Raw genomic sequence first — 14088 nt, 5'->3', positions numbered from 1 at the left:
GCCACCACCTTGATCTCAGACTTGTAGCCTCCAAAACTGGAAGACAACTAATTTCTGCTGTTGAAGCCACCAGTTTTGGTACTTATCAGGTATTTTGTCTCAGAAGCCCTAGCACACTAATACAAACTCCAATTAAGCAAATAAGTTTGTCACTCTGAACTCAATTTAAACTTTATGTTGCTGACAGGAGACACATATACAATATAAAAATAGATAAATCCTGAAAAGAAAAGACAAAAGGCTTTTCATATGCAAACATTAAAAAAAGCTATATTAATATCAGAAAACATGACCCTTTAGTCAAGAAAGCATTACTAGAGAAAAAGGATACACTTCAGCAGGATGAGGCAGAAATTATAAAACTGTATAGTTTCTTAACAATGTAGCCTCAAAATGTAGAAAGCAACATAAATAAAGTCATAATCATCAGATATAATTTAATACTATATCCTCTTGTGTACAAAAGAATAAACAGAGAAAATAAAAATAATCAATAAGAATATAGAATAGTTGAAAACATGATTCACTAGTTGCTCTAATAAACATTTTATACACACATACACTCTTTGTGTATATGAAACACAACACACACACATACACTTTGTGTATACACATACACAAACACTACACTCTGTGTATCAGCTGAAAATTACACATTTGTTAAACACAGAAAATATTTTAAAAAATCAAATATTCTTTGTATCAAAACAAGTCTATAAAAATTTCAAAGGACTGGAATTATCCAGAATAATTTTTTCAGACCACAGTGCTTTAAGTTAGAAATTAATAAGAAAAATATATCTATAAAACCTGCATGTGTATGGAAATTTATTAGTATACTCTAAATAACCCACGGGTCAAAAAATAACTAATAATGCAAATAAGAAAATATTTTGAATTAAATGATAATGAAAACTCTAAATAGGAAATCTTGAGGGATACAGCTAAAATCACAAAGAGGGAAAGGTATAGTTGTGAAGACATATTTTAGAAAATAAAAAAGACTGACAAGCAAGGACTAATCTTAATTCTTAAGATGTTTTAAAAGAAATAGCAAATTAAGTCCAAGGAAAGTAAAATAAAGAAAATAATAAAGATAAAGGCAGAAATTTTTGAAATAGAAAATAAATATACAATAGGAAAGTTCAACAAACCAAAACTCTTATTTAAAATAACTATTAAAAGTAATTTCCCACTATCAAGACTGATTAGGGCAATAAAAAGGGATGCCATTAGAGATAATAAAGGTATTTTTAAAATTATGAAGCTGTTAGAATAACTGGAACCATACATTTAAAAATTTACATGACATCAACAAATTTTAGAAAAATATAATTATCACACCAGTCTGACACAAGATATATTATTAAAAATTTGAACATATCTATCATTATTAATGAAGTAGAATCCATAATTAAAATCCTCCTACAAGGAAATCTTCAGGAACAGATGGTTTTACTGATTAATACTTCCAAACAAGTAAAGGAGAAATAATAGCCATCTTACACACTCTTTCAGAGAATAAGAAAAGAAAAATAACACTCTCAATTTATATTATGAAGTCATCATAACATTAATGTTAAACACTGATGAGAATGTTATTAGAAGAGAATTATGAACGATATTGCTAAGGAACCATGGGCACAAACATTCTCAACACATTATTATCAAACTGAGTTCAGCCATATATGTAATGAAAAACAAAATGATGAGTTTGGACTGATTTCAGGAATTCTCTTTAACATTTCAAAATCAGTCAGTGTAATGTTTTAACAGAGTAAAGGAGAGAAACATGTATCATTTCAATAGACACAGTAAAAAATTTAGATGAAATTCAACACCCGTTCTGATTTAAAAAAACAAAGAAACCTTTCTAGACTAGGAATATACAGAAACTACTTAACCTAATAAATGGTATCCTAAAAATATTATTCATGATGAAATACTGAATGTTTTCTGAGTTAAGTAACAAGATGAGGGTGTCCATTATCACCACATTTATTTAGCAATGGACTGGATGTTCTAGAGAGTAAAATAAACAAGAACATAAATAAAAGGTATAAATAATGGAAAGGAAGAAATAAAACTGTTACTGTTTGCAAATTGATAATGTACAAAGAAAAGCTAAAGCCACAGATAAAAATATACCATTTGCAATAGCAGGAAAAAAAGTCAAAGACCTAGGATTATATTTACTGAAAATGATGAAACAAAAAACAAAAATAAATAAAATAAAATACTGAATTAAAAAATAAACTAAATAAAAACACTAGATTTGATGTTCTAAAAATGCTATTGGTTAAAACTCCAAGCCAGGGCCTCCCTGGTGGCGCAGTGGTTGAGAGTCCCCCTGCCAATGCAGGGGACACGGGTTCGTGCCCCGGTCTGGGAAGATCCCACATGCCGCGGAGCGGCTGGGCCCGTGAGCCATGGCCGCTGAGCCTGCACGTCCGGAGCCTGTGTTCCGCAACGGGAGAGGCCACAGCAGTGAGAGGCCCACGTACCGCAAAAAAAAAAAAACTCCAAGCCAAATCACAAGACATGTGGATTTGTTCTACTACATAGCATGACTGATAAAGCTATTGATACAATAATTAAAACAGTATGATATTGGGTAGCATAAAGAGAATGTAGAAAGAAACAACTATCTAGAAGACATTTGCTATACATATAATAATAAAGAATTCATATCCAAATTATGTAAAAACTATATAAATAATCCCTATAAATAAATAAGAAAAATAAAAACCAATTAAAGAGGTGGAAAAGACTTGAATAAGCACTTTACTAAAGGTATTTCATAAAAGGCCAATAAACATATGAAGAGGTATTCTACCTTATTTGTCATCAAGTAAATGGAGAATAAAATTACAATGGGTTACAACTATATATCTATATATACTACCAACTACATTAACAAAATAGGTACTGTCAATTCTAAACATGATGAGAACACAGAGCAATGGGCACTCTTATACCTTGTTGACAAATTGCACAATCACTGCCTGGCATTTTCTACTTAATACTGAATACACACACACACACAAACACAAACACACACACACAATATGATCCAGGCTTTCCACACATGACATATATCCAGCACAAATGTATGCTCATAGGCACTAAGAGATATATATTAGAATGTTCAGATCAATATTATATGCTAGTGAAAAACCAGAGGCATTCAAATGTCCCTAAATTGTAGGTATTCATATGGTTCAACACTATACAAGAAAAAAGTAAATGGAGACACTTCTAACACTCAAAAGTATGGATGAATCTCACATGCATAATATTGGGCAAAAAAAGTCACACCAAAAAGTTCTGGGTGGTTTACTACATAAAATACAAAACCAAGTAAAAGTAATTCATAGTGTAGAAGTTAAGACAGTGGTTATGTTTGAAGAGAAAGGATGGGTTACTGACTGGGTAGGGCATGAGGTGAGTTTCTGGAATGTTGACAATGGTCTTTTTCTTGACAAGGTAGTGTTTACACAGATCTTCACTTTGTAATAATTAATCAAGCTGTACACTTACTTTTTGCACTCTTCTGATTATTGTACTTACTTTAATAAACATTTAAAATAAAATTAATTCACATCAGAGCAATTGCAGCCCTTTATCCACCCAACAAGTGTTTGATCACTACTGCAACCCAAGTATTCTGTTAGACATTGGAAATACAGAGATGAATAAAACAAAGTCCCTCCCCTCAGAGAGCTCTAGTAAACATGAAAAACAAAAACATTCATTACAAATGTAGTACAGAATTTGCTAAAATGAAGCTGGTTAGAATTTTGCTGCACAAAGTGTGTTTCATGAAATTTGAACATCAAAATACAAGATAGTAATGGTTTATAACCAGTTGAGTAAAATAAGAATCCACGAGTCAATGCTGATAATACTAGTAGAAATGAACAAATGTATGAACAAGTTGGGGACAAGGAAACGGTGTTCCTTATAGTAGTAGAAGGTAAACTGATAAATGCAGAAATAATAATAAAGCTAGAAAAATCACCATTAGGCAAACATCATGGTAATAACTGACTCAGGCATAATCATTAATAGATGTTAAAACAGTGGGTGAAAGTTTGATAAAAAATAGAATATTTCCACAGTCTCAAAATATCTCCTCACAAAATGACTAATTTAAAAGAGGTATGTAGTAACTTTATAGTGAAGAAAACTGGTTGACAACTTCTCAAAAATTTATAAAAATCAACATCATTCTGCTGAACTGTTCTAGGTTAAAAGAGACTAAGGAGACCTGAAAACTAAATGCAGTGTGGATTGGACCCTGGACCAGAATTATTTTTTTCTATAAAGGACAATATTGGGATAGTGAGTTTTAAAACCCTCTTTTAAAAAGTCCATTAGCATTTTTCTTCAAAGGTATTTCAATATAAATTCACAGGGATTTCATTTTGTAGTGGATGTCTGTTGCTTTTTTTTTTTTTTTCCCAAGCATTCCTTCCTCTTTCATCTGCTAAAGAACTCCTCCATCTACTGGAGAAACACCGCTGTCACCTCAGGTGGTTCTGGGGAAATGACTAGTCACAATACTCTGCCCTGGACAAGGGCGAGCATGTGAGCCAAAGGAGACAAATTTGGGTCATCTGCCTTAATTATCCAATCTTGAATGAAAATGGAAAGGAAACTCTCCCTTTCCTCATTTAATTTTGAAATAGCAGTTTCAGCAACTTTCTTAAATAGAACAGAAAAAATATGCTGAGAACCAGCAGGAAAAAATATGTTGTAAATCTTGGTATATGCTATAGAAAAATGTCCATAGTAAAACATTAATTGAAAAAGGATTAACTTCAGGATAATCTACTTTGCTGAATCCATTTATATTAAAAAAATGTTTCTATGTGTGTACATATATTTTTGTTTATATAGAAACAGGAGTAAAAGAATATAATTATAAAACAAAACTTCTAAGATTGGGAAAGAAAGAAAAAAGAAAATCACACTTTCACTTTCTAAAACCCTGTAGTGTTTGAAATATTTACAACTATTTTGTAAATAAGGCAAATGCAATAAAAGTAAGGTTTTTTGTGTTCATTTCTGTCTCTATGAAATGTACAAATTTTCTTTTCATGCTAGGTGTCTTATGCCTTTAAATTTCCTGGATTTTTTGTTTTGTTTTATTTGTTTTCTGGGCTGTGGTAGAGCTTCTCTGGGCTTTATTTGTCTTTCTAGACAGCTGTCATTGTACTAAGGTGATGCTGGCAGTAAGAATTATCTGGTCCCACAGTCCCTGGAGTCAATTACAGAACACTTGGACAAGATTCAAGCCGAAGAATGCATGATGACTACATCATCCCCATGTACAATCCATGTGTCTTTGTCTAACTGTGAACCACAGTAGGTGGCTCCAAAACCCAGTGCAGAAAGTAGGGTAGGGTGACTGATGTGACAACTGGTTATAATATAACAGAGACCTGACATAAATAAGAGGAGAGATATTTTTAATATGATGAAACCAGTGAGGTAGTATTAAGGTATAAGAGCAATTAAAAATAAAATGGTGCAATTTGTATTAATATATTATTGGACATAAATTCAGATAAAACGTTAAAACTGTTACTTTTGTCCTAAGTAATTCCTGCCAGGATAGCCTTGAATTTCTGTATATTTGGATAATGCTTGAATATCTTCTTTCTTGAGTAGAAAACTTTTTTTGTAGACTTTTATTCCAGCATTTGAGCCCATTTATAGCAGTCCTTAAATATGGCTATAGGTAAGCACAGTGACTGCTGAAAATGTTTCTCCCTCTGTGAAACACAATAGTTTTTTGTGATTTTTGGCCTAAGGCAGGAAGAAGTGGCCATTGTCTGTCTGTTATATTAAAGTTGGAAATATGACCTCACCAAACGTTGGGGTTTCCTCATGAGGTTACTTCTATTAAACACTTGTCCTCCCTCTCAAATGGATGCAAATGGATGTAGTTTCACTAAGAATTGTATTTGGAGAAAGTTAAATTTGATAAGAGGATACCTGGAAAGTTAATATAACTTTGGGGCTAATAAAATCATTTGGAACAACTCTCTGTATCAAGTTACTCCTAAATATAATCTAATTTCTGATGTTATACAACTGATAAAGTTTCCTAATCCAATGGTGTGCTGATGATGGCTCTCTTTGACTACTAAAAGACAATTATTCAATTTTCAGGAATTTTGAGAGCTGATTCACCTCACATCTGTAGTTAGAAATTGGCCCTGATGTGAATAAGTACTCCATAGGAATTTACAAATGCTATAGATCAGGGCTCCTCCCCCAACCACCAGACAGCTATGAAACACTTCTCAAAACACTACTGTTTAATAGCCTGCTAGTTAAATGGTCTTTGTTTTGATTTACATCATCACTAAGACCACATGGACCATTACTCTAAGACAGAATTTGTACAGAAAACATAGAAGCAGGAAAAAAAAAAAAAACTAGGGAGAACAATGTTAGGGAGTTGAGGGTCAGCAGAAAGTATTAAGAGGAATAAACCATGTGAAATTCCTGAAAAGTCCAGATAAGACTGTGGTTGAGATAAATCCACTGAAGTTTGTAACAGTTCATTAATTTTTGTGCAATAGTGGAAAGAAAAAAGTTTGCAGTGGAGGGGGACCTTCAAGATGGTGGAGGTGTAAGATGTGGAGATCACCTTCCTCCCCATAAATACATCAAAAATACATCAACATGAGGAACAACTCCTACAGAACACCTGCTGAATGCTGGCAGCAGACCTCAGGCTTCCCAAAAGGTAAGAAAACACACACATACCTGGGTAGGGCAAAAGAAAAAAGAAAAAACAGAGACAAAAGAATAGGGACGGGACCTGCACCTCGGGGAGGGAGCTGTGAAGGAGGAAAAGTTTCCACATACTAGGAAGCCCCTTCATGGGCGGAGATGGGGGTTGGGTGGGAGGGAAGCTTCGGAGCCACGGAGGAGAGCGCAGCAACAGGGGTGCAGAGGGCAAAGCAGAGAGATTCCTGCACAGAGGTTTGGTGCCGACCAGCACTCACCAGCCCGAGAGGCTTGTCTGCTCACCCGCCGGGGCGGGTGGGGGCTGGGAGCTGAGGATCAGACTTAGGAGGTTGGATCTCAGGGAAAGGACTGGGGTTCGCTGCTTGAACTCAGCCTGAAGGGGGTTAGTGCACCACAGCTAGCTGGGACGGAGTCCGGGGAAAAGTCTGGAGCTGCCTAAGAGGCAAAGGACCATTGTTTTGGGCTGTGTAAGGAGAGGGGATTCAGACCACTGCCTAAATGAGCTTCACAGATGGGCACTAGCCATGGCTATCAGCTCAGACCCCAGAGACTGGCATGAAATGCTAATGCTGCTGCTGAAACCACCAAGAATCCTGTGTGCAAGCACAGGTCACTATACACACCCACCCCACCCCTCAGGAGCCCGTACAGCCTGCCACTGCCAGGGTCCCATGATCAAGGGACAACTTCCCTGGGAGAACACACGGCACACCTCAGTCTGTTGCAATGACACACCAGCCTCTGCCGCCACAGGCTCACCCCGCATTCCGAACCCCTTCCTTCCCCCCCTGCCTGAGTGAGCCAGAGCCCCCAAATCAGCTGCTCCTTTAACCCAGTCCTGTCTGGGTGGGGAACAGAGGCCCTCAGGCGACCTACACTCAGAGGCGGGGCCAAATCCAAAGCTGAACCCCAGGTGCTGTGTGAACAAAGAAGAGAAAGGGAAATTTCTCCCTCCAGCCTCAGGAGCAGCAGATTAAATACCCAAAATCAATCTGATGTACCCTGCGTCTGTGAAATACCTGAATAGAAAACTAATCATCCCAAAATTGTGGCGGAGGACTTTGGAGCAAATGTAGACTTGGGGTTTGATGTCTGCGACTGCTTTGCTTCTGATATTTATGTTTATCTTAGTTTAGCATTTAGCACTTGTTATCACTGGTGGATTTGTTTATTGGTTTGGTTGTGTTCTTTTTATTATTATTATTATATATATGTATTTTTTTTTTAATATTTTTTTTCTTTCTTTTTTTCTCCCTTTTCTTCTGAGCTGTGTGCCTGACAGGGACTTGGTGCTCCAGCCTGGTGTCAGGCCTAAGCCTCCGAGGTGGGAGAGCCAAGATCAGGACATGGGACAACCAGAGACCTCCCAGCCCCAAGTAATATCAATCGGCTAGAGCTCTCCCAGAGATCTCTATCTCAACATTAAGACCCAGCTCCACCCAACAGCCAGCAAATTCCAGTGCTGGATGCCCATGCCAAACAACTAGTAAGACAGGAACAAAACGCCACCCATTAGCAGAGAGGCTGCCTAAAATCATAATAAGTTCACAGACACCCCAAAACACACCACCCAATGCAGCTCTGCCCACCAGTAAAACAAGATCCAGCCCCACTCACTGGAACACAGGCACCAGTCCACTCCACCAGGAAGCCTACACAAGACACTAAAACAACCTTACCCACCGGGGATAGACACCAAAAACAATGGGAATTATGAACCTGCAGCCTGCAAAAAGAAGACACTGAACACAGAAAGTTAAGCCAAATGAAAAGACAGATAAATATTCAGCAGATGAAGGAATGAGGTAAAAACCAATCAGACCAAACAAATGAAGAGGAAATAGGCAGCCCACCTGAAAAAGAATTCAGAGTAATGATGGTAAAGATATCTAAAATCTCGGAAATAGAATGGAGAAAATACAAGAAACATTTAACAAGAACCTAGAAGAACTAAAGAGTAAATAAATGATGAACAACACAATAAATGAAATTTAAAATTCTCTAGAAGGAATCAATAGCAGAATTACTGAGGCAGAAGAACGGATAAGTGACCTGGAAGATAAAATAGTGGAAATAACTATTGCAGAGCAGAATAAAGAAAAAAGAATGAAAAGAATTGAGGACAGCATCAGAGACCTTGGGGGCAACATTAAACGCACCAACATTCGAATTATAGGGGTCCCAGAAGAAAAAGAGAAAAAGAAAGTGCCTGAGAAAATATTTGAAGAGCTTATAGTTGAAAAGTTCCCTAACATGGGAAAGGAAATAGTCAATCAAGTCCAGGAAGCACAGAGAGTCCCATACAGGATAAATCCAAGGTGAAACACGCCAAGACACATATAAATCAAACTATCAAAAATTAAATACAAAGAAAATATATTAAAAACAGCAAGGGAAAAGCAACAAATAACAAACAAGGGAATCCCCACAAGGTGAACAGCTGATATTTCAGCAGAAAGTCTGCAAGCCAGAAGGGAGTGGCAAGACATATTTAAAGTGATGAAAGGGAAAAACCTACAACCAAGATTACTCTATCCAGCAAGGATCTCATTCAGATTCGATGGAGAAATTAAAACCCTTAGAGACAAGCAAAAGCTAAGAGAATTCAGCACCACAAACAAGCTTTAAAACAAACGCTAAAGGAACTCTCTAGGCAGGAAACACAGGAGAAGGAAAAGACCTACAATAACAAACCAAAAATAATTAAGAAAATGGTAATAGGAATATACGTATCGATAATTACACTAAGTGTAAATGGATTAAATGCTCCATCAAAAGACATAGACTGGCTGAATGGATACAAAAACAAGACATATATATATATATATATATATATATATATATATATATATATATACACACACACACACATATATATATATATGCTGTCTACAAGAGACCCACTTCAGGCCTAGGGACACATACAGACTGAAAGTGAGGGGATGGAAAAAGATATTCCATGCAAATGGAAATCAAAAGAAAGCTGGAGTAGCAATTCTCATATCAGACAACAGACTTTAAAATAAAGACTATTACAAGAGACAAAGAAGGACACTACATAATGATCAAGGGATCAATCCAAGAAGAAGATATAACAATTGTAAATATTTATGCAACCAACATAGGAGTACCTCAATACATAAGGCAAATGCTAACAGCTATAAAAGGGGAAATTGACAGTAACACAAACATAGTAAGGGACTTTAACACCCCACTTTCACCAATGGACAGATCATCCAAAATAAAAATACATAAGGAAACACAAGCTTTAAATGACACATTAAACAGGATGGACTTAATTGATATTTATAGGACATGCCATCAGAAAACAACAGAATACACTTTCTTCTCAAGTGCTCATGGAACATTCTCCAGGATAGATGATATCTTTGGTCACAAATCAAGCCTTGGTAAATTTACAAAAATCAAAATCGTATCAAATATCTTTTCCAACCACAATACTTTGAGACTAGATATCAATTAGAGGAAAAAAAAACTGTAAAGAATACAAACACATGGAGGCTAAACAATGCACTATTAAACCAAGAGGTCACTGAAGAATTCAAAGAGGAAATCAAAAAATACCTAGGAACAAATGACAATGAAAACATGACAACCCAAAACCTATGGGATGCAGCAAAGCAGTTCTAAGAGGGAAGTTTATAGCAATATAATCCTACCTCAAGAAACAAGAAAAATCTCATATAAACAGCCTAACCTTACACCTAAAGCAATTAGAGAAAGAAGAACAAAAACACCCCCAAAGGTAGCAGAAGGAAAGAAATCATAAAGATCAGTTCAGAAATAAATGAAAAAGAAATGAAGGGAAACAATAGCAAAGATCAATAAAACTAAAAGCTGGTTCTTTGAGAAGATAAACAAAATTGATAAACTATTAGCCAGACTCATCAAGTAAAAAAAGGGATAAGACTCAAATCAATAAAATTAGAAATGAAAAAGGAGAAGTAACAACTGACACTGCAGAAATACAAAGGATCATGAGAGATTAATACAAGCAATTATGCCAATAACATGGACAACCTGGAAGAAATGGACAAATTCTTAGAAAAGCACAACCTTCTGAGACTGAGCCAGGAAGAAAAGAAAATATAAACAGACCAATCACGAGCACTGAAATTGAAACTGTGATTAAAAATCTTCCAACAAACAAAAGCCCAGGAAAAGATGGCTTCACAGGTGAATTCTATAAAACATTTACAGAAGAGCTAACACCTATCTTTCTCAAGCTCTTCCAAAATATAGCAGAGGGAGGAACACTCCCAAACTCATTCTATGAGGCCACCATCACCCTGATACCAAAACCAAACAAAAATGTCACAAAAAAGGAAACCACAGGCCAATATCTCTGATGAACATAGATGCAAAAATGCTCAAGAAAATACTAGCAAACAGAATCCAACAGCACATTAAAAGGATCATACATCATGATTGAGTGGGGTTTATCCGAGAGTGTGTGTGATCAAAGGAATGGATTTCACTTTGTTTTGTTTAATTTCGTTTTTAACATAGCCCAGCCCTACTAGGCTGAGGAAAAGAGCCAAAAGAGAATGAATGAATCTATGATGGAAAAAGTACTTGTTAGAGCAAAGCCTCTGTGAGGCCAACAGGGGATGAAGTAGAGAGCATCATCTGATCAGCAGACAAGAAATAAAGAATGAGTAACATGTAGAATCAGATAGTTTGTTTGGAAGCAAAGGTCGAGAGAGTGTGTGTGTAATGTTTTTTTTCTTGAAGAGGAGGTGACACATTCTTCTGCCCTCATCCAAATGTGGCACGGACTAGGTGATGCTTGGAGAGAGCGGAAAACATTTGGAACAGCCCCTGAGATTGCTGAGTGACGACACTGCCTAAGGAACAGCTGAAGTAATGAGAAGATCGTGTTCCTGCTCTTGTATTGCCCTTGGTTGCTTCTCCTCCAATTTATTCTTCAGCTCACTTAACAAGGTGATGTTTGAAATAGAAGACTCACAATGCCACCTCTTAGGATAAAAATATTATATTTATAAGATAAAGTTAAACTTTCTTCAAGTGTACCTCTAACCTATTTTACTGCTTTCATTTTCCCCCACTCCTTGCTGAGACTCTAAATTCTCATCACCCTGGCTGGCTTGTTCTTTGACCAATCATTCTGGCTCTTTCATTTCATTTCCAGTTGAAATATCCCTTTTCCATTCTCCTCCTGCCTAACATTCTCAACTTTCAAGTTTTAGCTTAAATGTTCTGATCTCCACAAGGTCTTCACTGACATTCCTGAGCATAAATTGCTATCTCCTTTATCTTCTAATAACACTCTGTATAACACCTCTTGTAGAAAACTTGCAAGACTCCATAGTAATTTGTTTCCCTATTTGTGTTTCCTTCTCAATTTTGGGTATGTGTCTTATGCACCTTTTTATCACAATACCTACTGTAGGCTGTACCACAGTGTTTACCATGTGGGATATACAAAAGAAACATATGTGTAATACATTTAAGAATGAATAAATAAATGAAGAGTTGCACACAGTAGTAGAGCCCTAGCAGAAGAATCAGAATTATAAATAGCAGCATCACCAACTATAAATAACATTAGTTAACTGAAGGTGGAAAAATTATTAGCATATGTACTGCAAAAGCAGACTCTTTAGAAATATATTTTCTGCAAGTTGTATAATTCCATTTATCTACTTCCTAATTATTATGCCACACAGACAACAGGATTAATGCCATCTGTCTCTTTTTTGTTTCCAGGGAAATGGTATGATTAAATTGGTTAAAATTATGGGCTAAATTTCTCAGGTTCTATCAAAACATGTCTGTGTCACTGAATTCCTGTAGGACCTTGAGTATGTCACTAACCCTTTCTGTATCTTGGATTTTATCTATAAAGTGCAACTAGTAAAAACGATATGCACTTCAATTAACTGTGAAAATAAAATACACATATAAAGTACTTAGATAAGGCACTTTGCACATGTGTTCATTAAATGTAAGCTATTATAATTAGCTGTTAATAACTAGGAAAGGGCTCAAGAATAGCTAGAAGACTCATTAACAGAGTTGGACAAATTCAGTGCCATGGTGTTCAAAATGTGTTCAATAAGTGGTTCAGAAAACAAAAGTTTGAAATCTTGGCATACCAGGGAAGCACACTTCCCATGGTTCTTCATCCTATTATTTTGGTGTTAGCTCACTGAGGGAAAGTGCTATGTATTATTTAAATTTCTATCTCCAGCACAATGTGCCTAGTACAATGCATAATGGATAATACATAATCAAGGAATATCTATTAACTGCATGAATTGATAGGCTAAAATCACACATTCAGTATCTAAATTTTGACCATGTATTTATAGAAAATGATTCTCTTTGTTTAATGAGTAGATCCCTAACTGTGGTCAGTAGTAGTTTCACAAAGAGAGGCTATTTGCTATATTAGCTACAAGAAGAAAATCTACAAACAATAAATGCTGGAGTGGGTGTGGAGAAAAGGGAACCCTCTTGCACTGTTGGTGGGAATGTAAACTGATACAGCCACTATGGAGAACAGTATGGAGGTTCCTTAAAAATCTAAAAATAGAATTACCATAGGACCCAGCAATCCCACTACTGGCCATATACCCAGAGAAAACCATAATTCAAAAAGACACATGCACCCCAATGTTCACTGCAGCACTGTTTACAACAGCCAGATCATGGAAGCAACCTAAATGTCCATCGACAGATGAATGGATAAAGAAAATGTGGTGCATATATACAATGGAATATTACTCAGCCATGAAAAGGAACAAAATTGAGTCATTTGTAGAGACATGGATGGACCTAGAGACTGTCATACAGAGTGAAGTGAGTCAGAAAGAGAAAAAAAATGGTATATTAATGCATATTTGTGGAATCTAGAAAAATGGTACAGATGAACCAGTTTGCAAGACAGAAAGAGACACAGATGTAGAGAACAAACATATGGATGCCAAGGGGGGAAAGGGGGGTGGTGGGATGAATTGGGAGATTGGGATTAACATATATACAGTAATATGTATAAAATAGATAACTAATGAGAACCTGCTGTATAGTACAGGGAACTCTACTTCATTTCGTTGTACAGTAGAAACTAACACAACATGGTAAAACTACTATACCGCAATTGAAAAAAAGAAAAAGAAGAACCAGGTAAGACAGAGAGTGCCTTAAGGCACACATGCCATGTTCTTCTCCTTAAAAAACTACTGAGATTTGACTTTTTAATTATGATAAGTAAAATTTTCAATTTCTGTGCTAACACAAAAATTTCAGTCAATACATTCATGGCAAATGCCCTTA

This window comes from Hyperoodon ampullatus, assembly GCF_949752795.1.
Source record: "Hyperoodon ampullatus genome assembly, chromosome: 3".
NCBI lineage: Eukaryota > Metazoa > Chordata > Mammalia > Artiodactyla > Ziphiidae > Hyperoodon > Hyperoodon ampullatus.
This window is presented reverse-complemented; position numbering follows the sequence as displayed.